Below are 17,756 nucleotides of genomic sequence, written 5' to 3' on the forward strand. Positions count from 1 at the left end.
TTAAATATACACTTTTAAAGTTAGGACAGGTCATTGGTGTCAAACTTAAGATGAGAACTGTTTAAACTGCACTATTGGGGGGGGGGGGGGGGGGGGCGAGAGGACAGGCTGTGCCAGTAACCTACAAGTACTCCATCTCGGATTCAAACATCATAGAGCCTGATCTGAGGCTTTCCCGGCGAATGTGCTGTATCCAAGGTCCTCGGGTGTCCAGTCGGATCCGATCGTCGAAGTTCCACGATATTTCGGCGAATAACCGTTCCGCCATCATAAAATGATGCTGATGGAATGATCTGTCAGCGCAGTGTCCTTGGTATTTATGTCCGCGGGGTCCCGAGTCGTACCCCGGCGCGGACGGCCGGCGGGACGCCGCGTGGTGGGAGGGGTGTGGGTAGCTGCAGCCACGCCCGGTGGTAGGCGCAGTTCATCTCCGTCCGCGGTGGCGGAAGGATCTCGCGTCCGCTCGCGGGTGTGACGTTCGTGTTCCTTGCAACGGTCCTTAAGGAAGCGGGCGTATACAAAATCCCGTGCGGCTGTGGCAAATACTACATCGGCCAAACAGTTCGCACGGTCGAGGACCGATGCAAGGAACACGAACGTCACACCCGCTTACGCCAGCCCAGCCATTCGGCCCTAACAGAACACTGCATTGAAACCGGACACACAACGAAATTCAAAGAGACAAAAATCCTGACGGCCACAAGTGCCTACTGGGACAGTATCTACAAGGAGGCCATAGATATTCGCGTTACAGATAACCTCATCAACAGGGACACCGGGTTTCAACTTAGCAAGGCCTGGAAACCGTTATTAAACACCATCAAAGAGCAACGGCACGAGCGGACGCGAGATCCTTCCGCCACGGCGGACGGAGATGGACTGCGCCTACCACCGGGCGTGGCTGCAGCTTCCCCTACCCCTCCCACCGCGTGCCGCCCCACCGGCCGTCAGCGCCGGGGTACAACTCGGGACCCCGCGGACATAAATACCTCGGACACAGCGCAGACAGATCATTCCATCAGCACCACCTGATGATGGCGGAACGGTTATTCGCCGAAATATCGTGGAACTTCGACGATCGGATCCGGCTGGACACCCGAGAACCTTGGATACATCATAGAGCCTGTTCCAGTATCCCAGGTCCGCCATCTTGGTTCGCCGTCCTTGATTCCGGCGTCATAACGCTTGTGCCAGTATCCCCAGGTTCACCATCTTGGGTACTGACGTCATGGGCCCTGTGCCAACAACCCCAGGTCCATCATCTTCGATCCCCAGCTTAGATTGTGATAGTATACAGACGGTGCAAGAACCCCAAGTCTGCCATCTTGGATCACTATTTTGTATTCTGACATCACAGGGTCTGTCCGCGAATTTCATACCGCAGAACAATGCACCAATTTACAGTTCTGAATTCCACGCCAATTTACTCTTGGGACAAGAGCCCTACTTCGACACTGACGTCATAGGAGTAGGGAAAAACTCTGTAGCACAATTTAGCTATTTCGAAATTCTTACCAGGTTTTGAAATTCCCGCCATTTTGTACATAAGGGAGTTGGCCTGTGTCAGAGGGGTGGAGAAATATACCAGCAATGCATTACATCATTTATGTCGTCATAGGGATGGGAGGGTGGAGGCAGGAGGAAGAGGTGAGAAATTTGATAACAATGAACATTTCTCACATCAGTGAAAGACATTTTCAGTGTCTCTTCATCTTGGTTCAAATGGCACTGAGCACTATAGGACTTAACATCTGAGGTCATCAGTCCCCTAGAACTTAGAACTGCTTAAACCTAACTAATCCAAGGAAATCGCACACATCCATGCCCGAGGCAGGATTCGAACCTGCGACCGTAGCGGTCACGCGGTTCCAGACTAAAGTGGCTAGAACCGCTGGGCCACACCAGCCGGCCCTTCATCTTGTTGTGCACATCGATGACATATCTCGTTCCGCTCTGGAAGTATGACTCATCAGCGACTTTCCCCTTAGTCCCCTCTCCCTGCCGGCCGCGCTGGTCTAGCGGTTCTAGGCGCTCAGTCCGGAACCGCGCGACTGCTACGGTCGCAGGTTCGAATCCTGCCTCGGGCATGGATGTGTGTGATGTCCTTAGGTTAGTTAGGTTTAAGTAGTTCTAAGTTCTAGGGGACTGATGACCACAGATGTTAAGTCCCATAGTGCTCAGAGGCCTTTTGAACCACTTGAACGCTCTCCGTGCATAATACAGCGACTGATAATACCAGTACATTTCTAACGCTTGCGCTACATTCGATGAGCTAAAATCGACTGAATAGTTCTTTTCAGGATATTTAGACGAATTCAGATATATTTTCCACTCTGTTACGTCTATTGAACTGAATATACAGTAATCACCTGAAATATAGTTCTTGTTTGGCGGTGTTGGAACAGATTCTTTCTTGATTAACAAATAATACATCGGATGTGATTAACTTGTATATTATTTTGCAACAAAATCACACAACCCATTGGAAGAAGACCGAATATTTGTTACAGGAAAAACAAAAGTACTTGGCCTGCTAAGAAAACACACACAGTAAAGAGCAATGATAAACAAAGAAAATAAATGTAACACTCCAGAACACATATAACAAATAAATTTGTCGTTTTTACTTATTTCAACACACCTACTTAAAGAAGACTCAAATTATTTAGTGTTTGCAAGTTTCTTACAAATATCCTGACTGCTTAGTATACTCAGCATCTTCATCTGTCTCTGAAAATGTCACCTTTGGTAACGGCTTGGTTAGTAAACCAGTCTGCTGTTTCTTGGATGGAACATGCTCCAGTACGAACTCATTCATCTTGTACTTATTGAGCACAAAATGATAACGTACATCAATATACTTGCTTCTCTGATGAAACTCTGGGTTTTCAGTAAGTTTCACAGCACTTTAATTATCAGTTTTCAAAATTGTCTTTATTTTGTTAAACAAACCCAAGTAATTGTGCAAACTTTTCAGCCAGACATTTTCTCTTACTGTCTGAGTGGCTGCAATTTATTCAGCCTCAGTTGTAGAAAGTGCTACCACTTCCAGTTTTGTTGAACCCAATGTGCCAATAGATTCATCGAGATTTAATAATATACCAGTTGCGGATCTTATAGTTTCGACATCACCATCTTAGTCTGCATAACTGTAGGTATCAAGGTGATATTCCTGCTTTGAAGGAAAATAAAGTCCATTGTCCATAGCGCTTTTAACATATTTCAACACCCTTTTTACAGCGCTCCAATGTATTTTCGTTGATTTTTCAAGGTTCTGACTGGCACTGGTGACTGCAAAACAGATGTCTAGCTGTGTCCCTACTGGCAAATACAGCAGGCTACCCACAGCTTACCTATATGGAACACTGGACTTGTCTTTATCCCCTCGTTTGTGCATATCAGCACAAGTCTAATGATCACTGTCTGCAGGTACTGTTACAGTGTTAGCATCCTCCATCCTGAAGTGGCATAGAATCTTCCTGGCATAAGCTTCTTGAAGCAGAAAAATTGAACCCTCTGCTAATGGATGGTTGGAGGCGCAAGTAGCTACCCAATTTTCTGGATGTGATGTCAAATTCTCTTCCTAGTTCACTTAGAAAAAAGTTGATGGTAGCAGGATCTTTAGCACCTACCAGATCATCATCCACATGCACTGCCAAGCTTAATGGATTATTTGTGTCCTAATTAGTGAATACACATGGATCTGCATTCGTTGGCTGAAGTCCAAACTTGCATAAAACTGCTGTGAAACGTTTGTTCCAACAGCCGGAAGCTTGCTTCAGGCCATCAAACTTTCGATTTAGTTTACAAACACGATGAGTCCCATCTTCAAAACCTTTTGAATTATTCATATAAATATTTTCAGCTAAATTTCCGTAAAGAAAAGCAGTTCGGACATCAGATTCATTGATTGGTTGATTTGTGCGAGGGAACCAAACACTGAGGTTATCGATCCCATACGATTATGGAAGGATGGGGAAGGAAGTCGGCCATGTCCTTTCAAAGGAACCTTCACAGCATTTGCCTGAAGCGATTTAGGGAAATAATGGAAAACCTAAATCAGGATGGCGGGTTCGAACCGTCGTCCACCAGAATGCGAGTCCAGTGTGCTAACCATTTCGACAGCTCGCTAGGTACATGATATTGTTCGGGACACATGTTTATAAATGCTGCACTGGATGACACTATACAAACTGAGTCAAATCTAGTCATTAGACCGTAAGTTTCCAGATAATCTATACCTGCAACTTGCTCCAAACCTCTAGCCACATGTCTAGCTTTGAAATGTGAACCATCATCACTGTTAGAATACTTGATTTTGTATACTCAACGGTTATCAATGATTTGGTGATGTAGAAATAGGTCCGCTGATGTCCATGTTTTATTGGCGTCCAAGGCATTAATTTCATCATTCATTGCATCTTTCCATTTTTATGCCCTATCACACATAACTGATTCATCATACGCTTTCGGTTCAACAATATCTGAAACGGATACGTGATTCTCATATCTTGCTGGCAGTCTTAATGATGTGGGATCTGTTAACTGATATTTCCTATTAGATTGAAAAGCTTCGTCTGCTACTGCCTACTGTTCACTGATATCATCAGAATGTGCATCATCATCTCTATCTTCGTACACTTCTGTAGAATCCTGTGCCATAGAAATATTCTGAAGGTTGTCTCCTACAGATGATAACTTATTTTCAGATGGGAGAAAGTCCTCTGATCTCGGTGTTGATGTTCCATGTGTTCTGCAGTTTCCTTTGAAGAATGTTCTGTGGGCTTTTACTTGCCGCCAGTCTGGAAACCACACACGATAACCTTTGGTGTTTCGAATGTAACCAACAAAATTCCCCTTTTCAGGCTCTGCATCCCAGTTTTGCCTATTCTTTTCAGGAACATGGACATAAATTTCTTCATCAAAAGTTCTAAGAGTTTTTAAGCTTGGTTTTCTCCATAGCCACAGCTTACAAGGCACAGCTCCCCGTTCTTTACTTGTTCCACTCCAGCTGAGTGTGAATACTACATAATTCACAGTTTCTGCTCACATTTCAATCGGCAGTCCACTTGTATGCACGAAAGTCCTGGCTAATTCGACAACAGTTCTATTTTCCCTTTCTATGACTCCATCCTACTGTGGACCGTATAGCAATGTTTTCTGGTGCAAAATGCCATGCTGGTTAGTCAAACGTAGCTCTAAACCACTATCTGTTATTAAGGTCGTTATGCCTCTGCACAAATGTTTCTGAAGCATTTTCTTCGTTTCGCCACAGTTGGCGCTGTAATCGAAGGAATAGAAATGGATACATATTCGTAATTTACAACATGCTACTCAATGCCTCTTGAATATCCAGTGGCACCTGGGCCCCCACCTCCATGCTGCGAGGGCAAGACAGGCCAGTATTTCGTAACTTCTAATTGGAAACTTCATTACGAACGTTGTATTCCTCCGACATATCGAACAGGAGACTAGTCGACGCGCCACTATGGCCGTGGCTCGAGGCGAACGCTACTCTACCTTTCGAATTAGAGTAAGTGTTCAATCGTAGTACTGCCAACTTCAATACACTTAGTGATCCGCTCTTCAAATGACCGTACAAAGAACAGAAGTATATCTGTTGGAACATCACCACGGGCGTTTCTGATACTGTCGACCATGTCTTCATGGCCTGTTGGCACTTGCTGGTACACCTTCTCTTTTAAGTAAGCGCGACTGCTGCGGTCGCAAGTTCGGCTCCTGCCTCGGGCATGGATGTGTGTGATGTCCTTAGGTTAGTTAGGTTTACGTAGTTCTAAGTTCTAGGGGACTTATGACCACAGATGTTGAGTCCCATAGTGCTCAGAGCCATTTCTTTTAAGTATCATCACAGAAAGAAATACGGCGACGTCAAACCCGGTGACCTAGGAGGCTAATTAACATGGGTACCTCAGCCGATCCACCGACCAGTGTAAACATTATCTAATACCTCCCGTGCTTCAATTGCGTAATGCGCTGAGAACCGTCATGATGAAACCACACACGTTGTCGAACGTCCAGGGAAATATTCTGCAGAAGGTAGTTACTGTTTAAAAAATGTTCGATATTTGCTTCCATTCAGCGCGCCGTCGATAAAATATAGACCAATGAATTGTTTCCTATGGTGCCACACCATACGTTAACCGACCCAGGACGTTAATGGTCAACTCGCTTTAACCAGTGGGGATTATCTACACTCAAGTAATGGATATTATACTGGTTAACGCTACCAAGGTTTGTTAATATAGAATCATCGGAAAAAAAATACCTCGGTGAAGAACTGGAGGTCGCTCGCCTCTGTTGACGTGCCCATTTACAAATCTCTACCCAGTTATGGAAATCGGCACTTGAAGTTCTTAATGCAGTGACACGTGGTATGGATAATCTTATGACGATGCAGTATTGTGACAATACTACCTACAGACATACCAGAATCGTTGTGTAGTTGCTGGCTGCTTATCCGTGGGGTGTGGTACACTGCCGCTAGTACACCTATTTCATTAGCTTCTCCTGTAAAGGATTGCTTCTTCTCCTTTTGCCGGTCTGTATGCTGTCAACAGACATAAAGGAGTTTACAACCTTGTGAAAGAATGAGCGAGAGTTGGTTAATTCTCGAAAACGCTCGGCATACGAAACAACAGTAGCCGCAACATTTCTCCTTCAATTCTCTTTAAATCAGTATCATTTCAATGTTTTCTTCCGTTGTTGCAGCATTCTCCATCCACTTGCACGCATGTTCTCCAAATGTTAGGTAGGTGTGCAAGGAATAAAGGCTGTGTGAGTTTTATAATGTTTAGAGTCGCTATCTCTTCTACGGCTGCACGATACGTGAGCTCCGAGAGCAGTGTACTGGCTTTTATTTTTGGAAAGTTGTGGTAAGTTATGTGGGACCAAACTGCTGAGGTTATCGGTCCCTAGGCTTACACACTACTTAATCTAACTTAAACTAACTTACGCTAAGGACAACACACACACACACCCATGCCCAAGGGAGGACTCGAACCTCCGACGGGGGAAAGTGCCTGTTATGATACGTCGTAGTCCACTACACGGCCACGATGTCGCGTAGAGTAGTCTCCTGTTCGATATATCGGAGGAATACAAAGTTGTGGAGGGGGTTTCTCATTAGAAGCTATGAAATGCTGGTCTGTCCTACCCTCGCAGCATGAAGATGGGGTCCCACATGCCATTGGATATTCAAACGCTATTGAGCAGCATGTTGTAAATTACGATGGTGTACGTATTTATATTCCTCCGATTACAGTGCCATCTGTTGTGAAAAGAAGAAATTGCTTCAGACATAACGTACGTAGATTTTGCCGAAGAATCGTAATCTGCAATAAGAAACTGGGGTTCCCACTGAATATCTCAAAGTTGGTACTCGCCATCATCGCACAGGGTGGGGTGATGGGTCGAGTGTGTTATTGTTGGATGGACAAACATATTGGAATCATAACTTTTTTTTATCCAATGTGTAGTTTTCGAGATACTTCAATGTTTTCACCTAAAAGTTGCACCTTGCATAGTCTTCTTATACCAGTAGCGTCACAGATTCATCGCCCTTCATCGTCATTAATCTTTTTAGATATTTCTTGGCAGTTTTTAGTTTACCAGTCATTTCCCTTACTTTTTCAAGCTTTCCTATTCTCAACCTATCCTCCTGATTTGTAAACCGACTAGATATATTCCAAGGAAGGCTAAGAGACGTTTTACCGACGTTTTCCGGTGAGCACAAGAGATCGTTATGACGATACTGCGCTGCATAATTCGGAGAATCTGAACAGGTATCACTAGCTGAAGTTTCAATTCCTACATATGTGCACCGAAACTGTCTGCAGATGCAAGCACGGCATCACGAGAACGTTTGAGATTCAGGGGTACCTTAATTACATTTTAACGAAAATAGACATTTTGTGCATGACCTTAGAGGATTTTCACAGGCTTCAGAAATATGGCCAGTGCTCGTCTCACTCTCATCCAGCTACAGTGGGTGGACAAAAATATGGAAACATAAAAAACACAACCAATCCTAATAAGCTGCAGGAAAACAACCGTTGGCATTCAAAAGAGTTTTCATTCGTCTAGGGATGGATATATACAGGTCCTGTATGGTTTACAAGATAATCTTATACCATCCTTCCTGCAAAATAGTGGCAAGTTCAGGTATCGATGATGGAGGTGGATATCGATAACGCGGTAGCGTTCTCGCTTCCCGCGCCCGGGTTCCCGGGTTCGATTCCCGGCGGGGTCAGGGATTTTCTCTGCCTCGTGATGACTGGGGGTTGTGTGATGTCCTTAGGTTAGGTTTAAATAGTTCTAAGTTCTAGGGAACTGATGACCATAGATGTTAAGTTCCATAGTGCTCAGAGCCATTTTTTTGATATCGATAACGCACCCTTCTCTCGAACGTTGACCACAAAGGCTCAATAATTTTGAAATCTGGTGACTGTTGTGGCCAGGGGAGATTCGACAATTCGTCTTCGTGATCACGATGATGATGATGATGATGCTGATGTTTGGTTTTTGGGGCGCTCAACTGCGCGGTTATCAGCGCCCGTACAAATTCCCTACCTTTACTCAGTCCAATCTCGCCACTTTCAGGAATGATGATTAAATGATGAGGACAACACAAACACCCAGTCATCTCGAGGCAGGTGAAATTCCCTGACCACGCTCGTGATCACGAAACCAGTCCTGGACGATGCGAGTTGTGAGAACAGGGGCCCAGTCGTCTTGGAAAACAATGTAGCACTTGGGGACCAGACATTGTACAACGGAATGGAACTGACCACCCAAAATGGTCACATAATCGTAGGCGGTAATGCGAACTTGTAGAGAGAGATACGACAGGGCCCGTGAAATATCACGATATGGCTGCCCATATCATCGTAGAACCCCGCCATATTTCACTCCTTAGCTGCAAACTTGACCAGAAGTTGGAAACAGTGATAAACAATACTCATACGACCAAATGACATTCATCCATTGCTCAATAGTCCAAATTCTACGGCTTCCGCGCCGCGTTTTCCTGTTACGGGTGTTTGCATCGCTGATGGGGGGGTTTTTGGAATTTCAGCTCGCCCTGCAGTTCCCATCTTACGGAGCACGCTTCGTGTTGCTTGGTACTGACAGGATTTGTGAGTGCAGTAATCTGTTTGCAACGACTTTTGCAGCTGTCATTCTCTTTTGTCACAATACTTTTCAAGGAACGCCCCTCACGATCAATCACCACACACTTTCGTTCGTGTTGTGACTTAGCGGATGATGTTTCTGTGCTTTCCCTGTAGGTGGCATAAGTCTTCGGCACGGTGCCTCTTGAAACACCGAAAACGTTTCCTATCTTGGTTATGATAGCACCCACAATACGAAGAGCAACAATTTTCTCACTTTCGAATTCACTTAGCTCCGGCATAGGCCTAATACACCAGCAAGTACGCAGAACACTGTTATGACCACGACTGACACCTGCAACATATTAAGTTTTACATGTGCCTTTTGTGGTCAAATAGAACAGTGTCTACTGCAGTCCTGACTAACATCTGAATTTTTGTACAAACATGCATTCCTACCAGTGTTTCCGTGTTTTTGTCCGCCCCCTGTATATCGTCAAATTTCGGTTTACCATTTTCCTGATAATCAGAACACCATCTATTTTAACACAGGGATTTCTAATTTTTTGCCAACTTTCCCTTCGACATCGTGTTGAAAACCTTGATTGCAAGAATCACCACTTTGTTTCTTTCTTACTACTGCTTAATCATGGCTATGGAAGCGTATCAGCTGCTCATGCATCTACCCTAGTGACTAATTCACTCCCGTCTATTATGTCCAGGAAAGGTTCGATTACAACGCACCAGAAGACAGAGCCACATAATAGGCTCCTCAGTGCATCTGTTTTCTACGTTTGACTATTGCATCAGGTCAGGAGATGTCCATGTCACTACTGTACAGTGAGATAAGTCTCTGAGGAAATTATACAAAGATCTGGACAACTTCATATCTCTGAACCTCGAAAGTAAGACGGCTTCCGAACATTACCGAACTCTCCGGTCATGATTATCACGATGGCTGTCGTGTATTTCTCATTACTATCATCAATAATTTTAGTCACCTGATTTACAGTGTTGTCAATTGATCTTCCCTTCCTGGGGCCACAATGTTTTTGATTAAGACCAGTTAGCTTTCTGTTCACCATTAGCTGATTGCATAAGTGTCGTTCCTGTATTTTGCTCTGAGTATTCATCAGACAAATAGGCATGTGCGATTAGGTGATTGTAGGGTATCTGTTGTCTCCTTTTTGTAATAATGATCATCTATGCTTCATTCCAGATGGTTGGTATTCTGCCTCGAAGCAAACAATCATTCAACAGACACTTTGGTCTTTTATTTAGTGGAGTAGTTCCGACTGCAGGACCTAAGGACCGAGAGCCTTTTCTTTCCTTTGTTTCGTATTTACTATAAGCACTTCATCTTGAGAAAACTAGAATACTATACTATTGTTGTTGTACGGCTCTTTCATCACTCTTCTTAATTGCCTGCGTATGCAGAAGAGTCTAGAGGAACTTTGACTGATCAGTGAAACCGTCAATGACTTCTTTTTTTTATTATAACTGTCATTTCTTAATAAGTGCCAAGGGTCAAAGTATCTAAAATACTTGAAAATTTTCCAATTGAAACGGAGCTGAGCAATAGCCTGAACTTTAGTAACAGTGTTCTGTGACGTAGACAAATAATTGTTGTAACAAAAGAAGAAATGAAATAGATGTGAGTACGAGACTAGGTCACTGATATCCAAGATCACAACGGTGACAAAGTCGTTGGATAGCGATATGCACATATGTAGATGGTGGCAGTATCGCGTACAGCCTCGCGGGGTAGCCCCGCAGTCTGGGCGTCTTATCACGGTTCACGCGGCTGTACTCGTCGAAGGTTCGAGTTCTCTCTCTGGCATGAGTGTGTGTGTTGTCTGTAGCGTAAGTTATTTTAACTTAGATCAAGCAGTGTGTAAGCTTAGGGACCGATGACCTCAGCAGTTTGGTTCCATAAGACCTTACCACAAATTTCCAAATTATCGCTTAGACAGCCGGCCGGGGTGGTCGAGCGCTTCTAGGCGCTACAGTCTGGAACCGCGCGACCGCTACGGTCGCAGGTTCGAATCCTGCCTCGGGCATGGATGTGTGTGATGTCCTTAGGTTAGTTCGGTTTAAGTAGTTCTAAGTTCTAGGGGACTGATAACCTCAGCTGTTAAGTCCCATAGTGCTCACAGCCATTTGAACCATTTTTTTTATCGCTTACGCAAGGTATAAAACGGCAGTGCATTGTGGAGATGTCATTTGTTCTGACGTGACTCATGAGGAACGGTTTTCGACGTGATTAAGGCCGCACGATGAGAATTAAAATATTTTCAGTGCGTAACAGTAGCTGCACCTAGACGTGTGGGACGTTACATTTCTGAAACCGTTAGGGAATTCAATATTCCGAGATCCACAGTGTCAAGAGCGTACCGATAATACCAAATTTTAGGCACTATGCGTCACCACGGACAATGCAGTGGGCGACAAACTCTATTTAATGGCCGAGAACAACAGTGTTTGCGTAGAGTTGTCAGTGCTAACAGGCAAGCTACGTTACGTGAAATAATCGCAGGCATCAATGTGGTACGTACGACGAATATGTCCGTTAGGACAGTGCGGTGAACTCTGACGTTAAGTTCTCTACAAGGCAGATCGCAAGCTGATGGGAGCTGTGTTTACATGGAATGGACTGGGTCCTCTGGTTCAACTGAACCGATCGTTGAGTGAAAATTGTTATGTTCGGCTGTTAGGAAACCATTTGTAGCTATTCATGGACGTCATGTTTCCAAATAACGATGGAATTTTTATGGACGCAAAGGCGCCATGTCACCGGTCCACAGTAGTTCGTGATTCGGTTGAATATTCTGAACAATTCGAGCGAATGATTTGGGAATCAAGATCGCCCGATATGAATCTCATCGAACACTTATAGGACGTAATCGAGAGGTGAGCACGTGTAGAACATCGTGCACCGGCAACACTTTGGTAATTACGGACGGCTATAGATGCAGTAAAGCCCAATATTTTTGCAGGGGACTTCCAACGTCTTGTTGAATCCATTCCACGCCAAGGTGTTGGAGTACGCCGGAAAAAAGGAGGATCGACACGATATTAGAAGGTATCCCATGACTTTTGCCACTCCAGTGTTTACTAAAAAGGATAAATGGTAAATTAGTAGAAACAGCGGTATGTCTCCATACATGCACGAGAACAATACTTCTAGAGTACACAATGTCAGCATACATCTGTGCTAAGGTCAGGCTCCACGTTCCTAAAAGGATACACTGCTATTATTGCTAGCTAGCTATCTGGATATACTACCGTAGTGTATGATAATAACGCAGCTTGTACTACATACGGTAAATTGGTTCATGATGGTAGGGGAGAGATACTTAAACTGTACCACTTTAGAGATTTTATTCATTATAGCCCAAACACTAAACTGAAAAATTATTGAAACAATGCCAACCTAACTGCAGGATGTTATTTGTGGTGTCACCGCCAGACACCACACTTGCTAGGTGGTAGCCTTTAAATCGGCCGCGGTCCGGTAGTATACGTCGGACCCGCGTGTCGCCACTGTCAGTGATCGCAGACCGAGCGCCACCACACGGCAGGTCTAGAGAGACGTACTAGCACTCACCCAGTTGTACAGCCGACGTTCATAGCAATGTTTCACTGACAAATACGCTCTCATTTGCCGAGACGATAGTTAGCATAGCCTTCAGCTACATTTTCTACGACCTAGCAAGGCGCCGTATTCAATTGATAATTAATATTATGAAGCATGTACCGTAACGAGCGACGAGGTTCTACAATTATGGATTAAAGTTAAGTATTCCAGAAGCTACGTACTTTTCTTTATAGCATTCATTACGTATCCTGTTTCAGACCTCACGCCAGCCTGCGTGAGTTTAAGCGCGTGCTTTTCGGCTTCCTCTCATTGTGTCTAGGCTGTCTTGTCTAGACACAACATTATTCTTGTTATCAAATTTAAAGAATAGAAAATCTGAGAAAATAAAGAGACTACGCTTAATTTTCTAAAGGTCTGATAGTGAGACAACAAAGGATTCTCGATTCCTAATATGTGCATAAATTGAACAACCCTTATAAAATACATTCCTGTGTTAAAAGATATGTACTAGTCACAGCTTAAGGAAATATTCCATATCGTAGTTCTTGCAGTACTATTTACAGATATAGCATTTTAACGTTTTCACTCCGTTCCCCACCCCTGCAATCTTTCCATGAATCCTCATTTTGCATTTCATCCCTGTGATCATTTCTTTCATTCAGACTTCTTTGCACTACTCGGTATACCATTCCTCTGTTTTAACAATGAGTTTCTGTGGTGTCTTGCCCACAGAGTCTCTAAAACACTTCTGTTTTACAGATGGAGTCGTAATTCTAGAGTACTTCTGCTGCGCTTCGGATAGCTTTCTGTGCATGGGTTGCTCTTCAACTCATGGGATCTTTGGCTAGGCCTTGATGTCTGGTCTGGAGTTTTCGCCGTTTCCCTCGGATTCGGCGATATTTCTTGAATTGACACTTTCAGCCCGTATTTTTCTGCTATGGCTTCTTCTGCATTGAATTCGTTCCGTTCTGCAACGTTGAAGGCAACTTTTCTTGGATTTTTGTTTATACACTGCTGGCCACCGTAAATGCAACACTCTGAAGGAAGCATCCGAATCAAGTGAAATTTACACCATGAGTTTGCAGCGATGAGATATGCAACTGACTAGAATTTAAGCGCAGACGCACATCACGCGCGCCTGTGGCGCCACCTCATAGCGCCATTTAAGGCTTGGCGATTTCGACGAGTGTACGTTCCGCACGTGTGTGTACCTTGTGGTTGTTTCACAAGACGATCAGTTATGCCTCGTAGACAACAGCGAACATCTTTTGATCAAGTATCCGAGTTCGACAGAGGAAGGATAGTGGCTTACCGAGATTGTGGATTATCATACAGAGAAGTCGCTAATCGTGTTGGACTAAACCAAACAACTGTAATGCGGATATGTGACCGTTGGATGCAGGAGGGTACGACGGACCGACGTGGTCGATCGCATTCACTTCGGTGCGCCACTGCACGTGCTGATAGGCAAATTGTGCGCATGGCAGTGATGGATCGCTCAGTGACATCCCGAACCATAGCACAGCACATTGCGTCTGTAACGCATCGTCCAGTGTCTGCGCGTACCAATCGACGCCGTTTACTGCAGAGTGGTCTGTCCGGAAGACGTCCATTGCTTCGTCTACCATTGACGCAGAACCACAGACGTCTCCGTCGCCAATGGTGTGATGACAGACGGATGTGGACGGCAGAATGGAATGACGTTGTCTTTACTGACGAGGCACGCTTCTGCCTGCAGCATCACGATGGTCGGATTCGAGTGTGGAGACACCTTGGAGAGAGGATGCTGGACAGCTGCATTATGCACCGCCACACTGGTCTTGCACCGGGTATTATGGTATGGGGCGGTATTGGATATTACTCTCGCACGCCTCTAGTGCGCGTTGCCGGTACTTTAAATACCCGGCGCTACATATCCGAGGTGCTGGAGCCAGTTGTCCTTCCTTACCTTCAGGGCTCGGCCACAGCCATATTTCAACAGGATAATGCGCGACCACACGTGGCACGCATTGTCCAAAGGTTCTTCGTCAATAACCAGATTGAATTGCTTCCCTGGCCGGCTCGCTCTCCGGATCTTTCGCCGATAGAAAACATGTGGTCCATGGTTGCTCAACGAGTGACCCAGATTACATCCCCAGCTGCCACACCAGATGATCTTTGGCAACGTGTGGAAGCTGCTTGGGCTGCTGTACCCGAGGAACACATCCAACGTCTCTTTGACTCAATGCCGAGACGTGTGGCAGCGGTGATCTCCAACAATGGCGGCTACTCTGCCTACTGATTCTGGCAGGAACCACATGTCACAGACGTCTGTAAACGGAATCATTTGATACTTGGTCAACATGTTATCTACAAAATAAATTTTGTTGCGCTACCTCTTGTCTTTCTTGGTGTTGCATTTACGGTGGCCAGCAGTGTATGTTAATTTTCTTCTTAAATGCTGGCTTAGGCACGTAACATATGCATTTAATCCATGCTTCTTGTTTAAATATACAGTTACAGCTAAGCAGCCCACTTTATGTTGCCACACTGTAATACAAAATAAATATAAATTAGTAACTACATTGTGAAACGCAATGTAACCATGTAACTATCTCCCAACGTCACGCAGAAGTCTGATATGGGGATTAAAGACGCCTAAACCCTTCCTTCGTAATGATGCAATGCAATGGTGTAATGGTGCAAAAGTATGGCAACTTGCGACTTCATCCTGCTGCTGGGCGACGCTTCAAACAGCAAAGTGTCGATACATGGATAAAAGGCCAAAGCTCAGAATTTCATGTGAAGTATAAGGTGGGTTAGTGGTACCACATTGGCACTACAGCTTGTAACCTCTCTCTTACTAATCGGCCTATTCTGCTTGTGATATAAAATATGACCGTGGATCGCGTGTATGCCTAATGGATTTTTACTAATTGGCTAAGGCTGTCTTTCCCGAAGAAGTGATACCGACAAGTACGAGGAAAGTGTACAACCGACACTTTTGATGGAAAGTCTACTAAAAATAAAAAGTAATTAAACCGAACAGGGCTATAATTTGGAAAATGAAAGTTATTTTGTGCATTCACTCACGAACAACACTGGACAGAAAAAGGGTACCACTGATCATGAATCCAAAAGTTATACTACTGAACAAAAAGGAATAATTAACGGTAACCAGCCCACTAGGGCAATTTACATCCAAACCCTTGCACAAGATGATGGGAAAGAAAAACATGTATTATTAAAACACCCAGGTGAACGGTCTACCCGACGGGAGGCCCTAGCCACACGACATTTCCATTTCCATTAACACTGACGTGGCAACTGAAGGTTGTCACGTTTTTTGACATTAATTTTAAGTGAGTATATAATCATAACCATAAAGAAAACTAAGACGTCGCTCTTGCGTTATGTTTGGCATTAAATTTTGAAAATGGCAATCGAGTAATGATTTGAAAATATGCAATTATACTGTATGTTAGTATTGAACTAAGTTACTTGAACAATGACTTTCAGTGACCTCAACGCCATAAAAGAAATTTAGAAAAAAAAGCAAGCAATTTTTACTCTGCCATTACTTATTTTGCAAACTCGATTTCATATTATTGTCTGAACAACTGAGCATTTTTTTTACTGACTTGAACAGAGTAAAACACTAGAATACGTACCAAACCAAACAGCCATGTGCTCAAAGCTATATGTAAAATAAATGAAACTTCCGCACTCTTAATTTGTGCATTTTCTTTAGATTTAGTTTTTTACCAGTGACAGATTCTCAAACTTGAAAACTTAAATTGCTTTACTTTAGTCATATACTGAAGCCTCTGTTGTACAACAGTTAATTGAAAGTAGACTGAGGCTAAAATTCTTAAAAGTGAAATTATTCATTAATAAACTGGCTGTAATTATTCAATTTGTTTCTTATGGCACTCGGTTAGCATATAAGGGAAAAAAGGAACAAGGATCCTGCTTGGTAACAATGTCTGGGGGCAATGAGGACACAATCGCCCTGAGTTTAACTGATTGTTATTTAAACAAATTTTATGAATCAAATCAAATGCAGTTGAGGTTCTGGGTTAGCCGTTAATACTTTCTACCAATGAACAGTCTTACTTCAAAGCTGTGCATACGACGAAACTCGGAGCCGACAACGAATCTGTGTTGCTGGAACCGCTGCTGTTGTTGAAGACGGTAGCATCTTGTGGGGCCACGGCTAACTACAGGAAGGGGCAATCGTAATACATACAGCCTCTTCCACTAGTCCACTGTACTTCCTCCTGCTACTATACATCTGGCCGGCGCGCGTACATGTTGCCGCCGAAAATGGTATTCTTTACTGCGAGAGCTTTAAAACTACATTTCTGCAGACTACATGCGCTGGAACCCGTCTCCTTCTCTCCCGCCAGCCGCGGTGGTCTTGCGGTTCTAGGCGCGCAGTCCGGAACCGCGCGACTGCTACGGTCGCAGGTTCGAATCCTGCCTCGGGCATGGATGTGTGTGATGTCATTAGGTTAGTTAGGTTTAGGTAGTTCTAAGTTCTAGGGGACTGATGACCACAGATGTTAAGTCCCATAGTGCTCAGACCCATTTGAACCATTTGAACCTTCTCTCCCCGCGCGATCCGCACATCATCTCCCTACCCAAAGATCTTACAACACATAAGCACCGCTATTATCGTTGTTTGTCGATGCAAATAACAATTCCTTTGGCTTTTTCCCAGAGTTTATAAGTTTCACAGTAAGACACAAATATATACAATGAAAAGTCAACAGACTTATACCTAAATTTTCACATACAGTGAAGCATTGTCCTTACTTAGTAAAAAGCATTTAAATTACAAATATTTACATACAATTTAAAAAAAATTATATTTCGTTAGCAGGTGCCATGCATCCTGCATTTTCGGTGTTACACATGCCCCACATTTCATGACTTGTTTTTCGGAGGGAAACACATTCAGGGAATGACCTAATACTTAAAGAAACGGAAATGCAGGTGCATACAGTTAAGCAGATTTGTCTGCATAAAATCCAATAATCGCTAAGTTA

Source organism: Schistocerca piceifrons, chromosome X (genome assembly GCF_021461385.2).
Source record: "Schistocerca piceifrons isolate TAMUIC-IGC-003096 chromosome X, iqSchPice1.1, whole genome shotgun sequence".
In the NCBI taxonomy this organism is placed as follows: Eukaryota; Metazoa; Arthropoda; class Insecta; order Orthoptera; family Acrididae; genus Schistocerca; species Schistocerca piceifrons.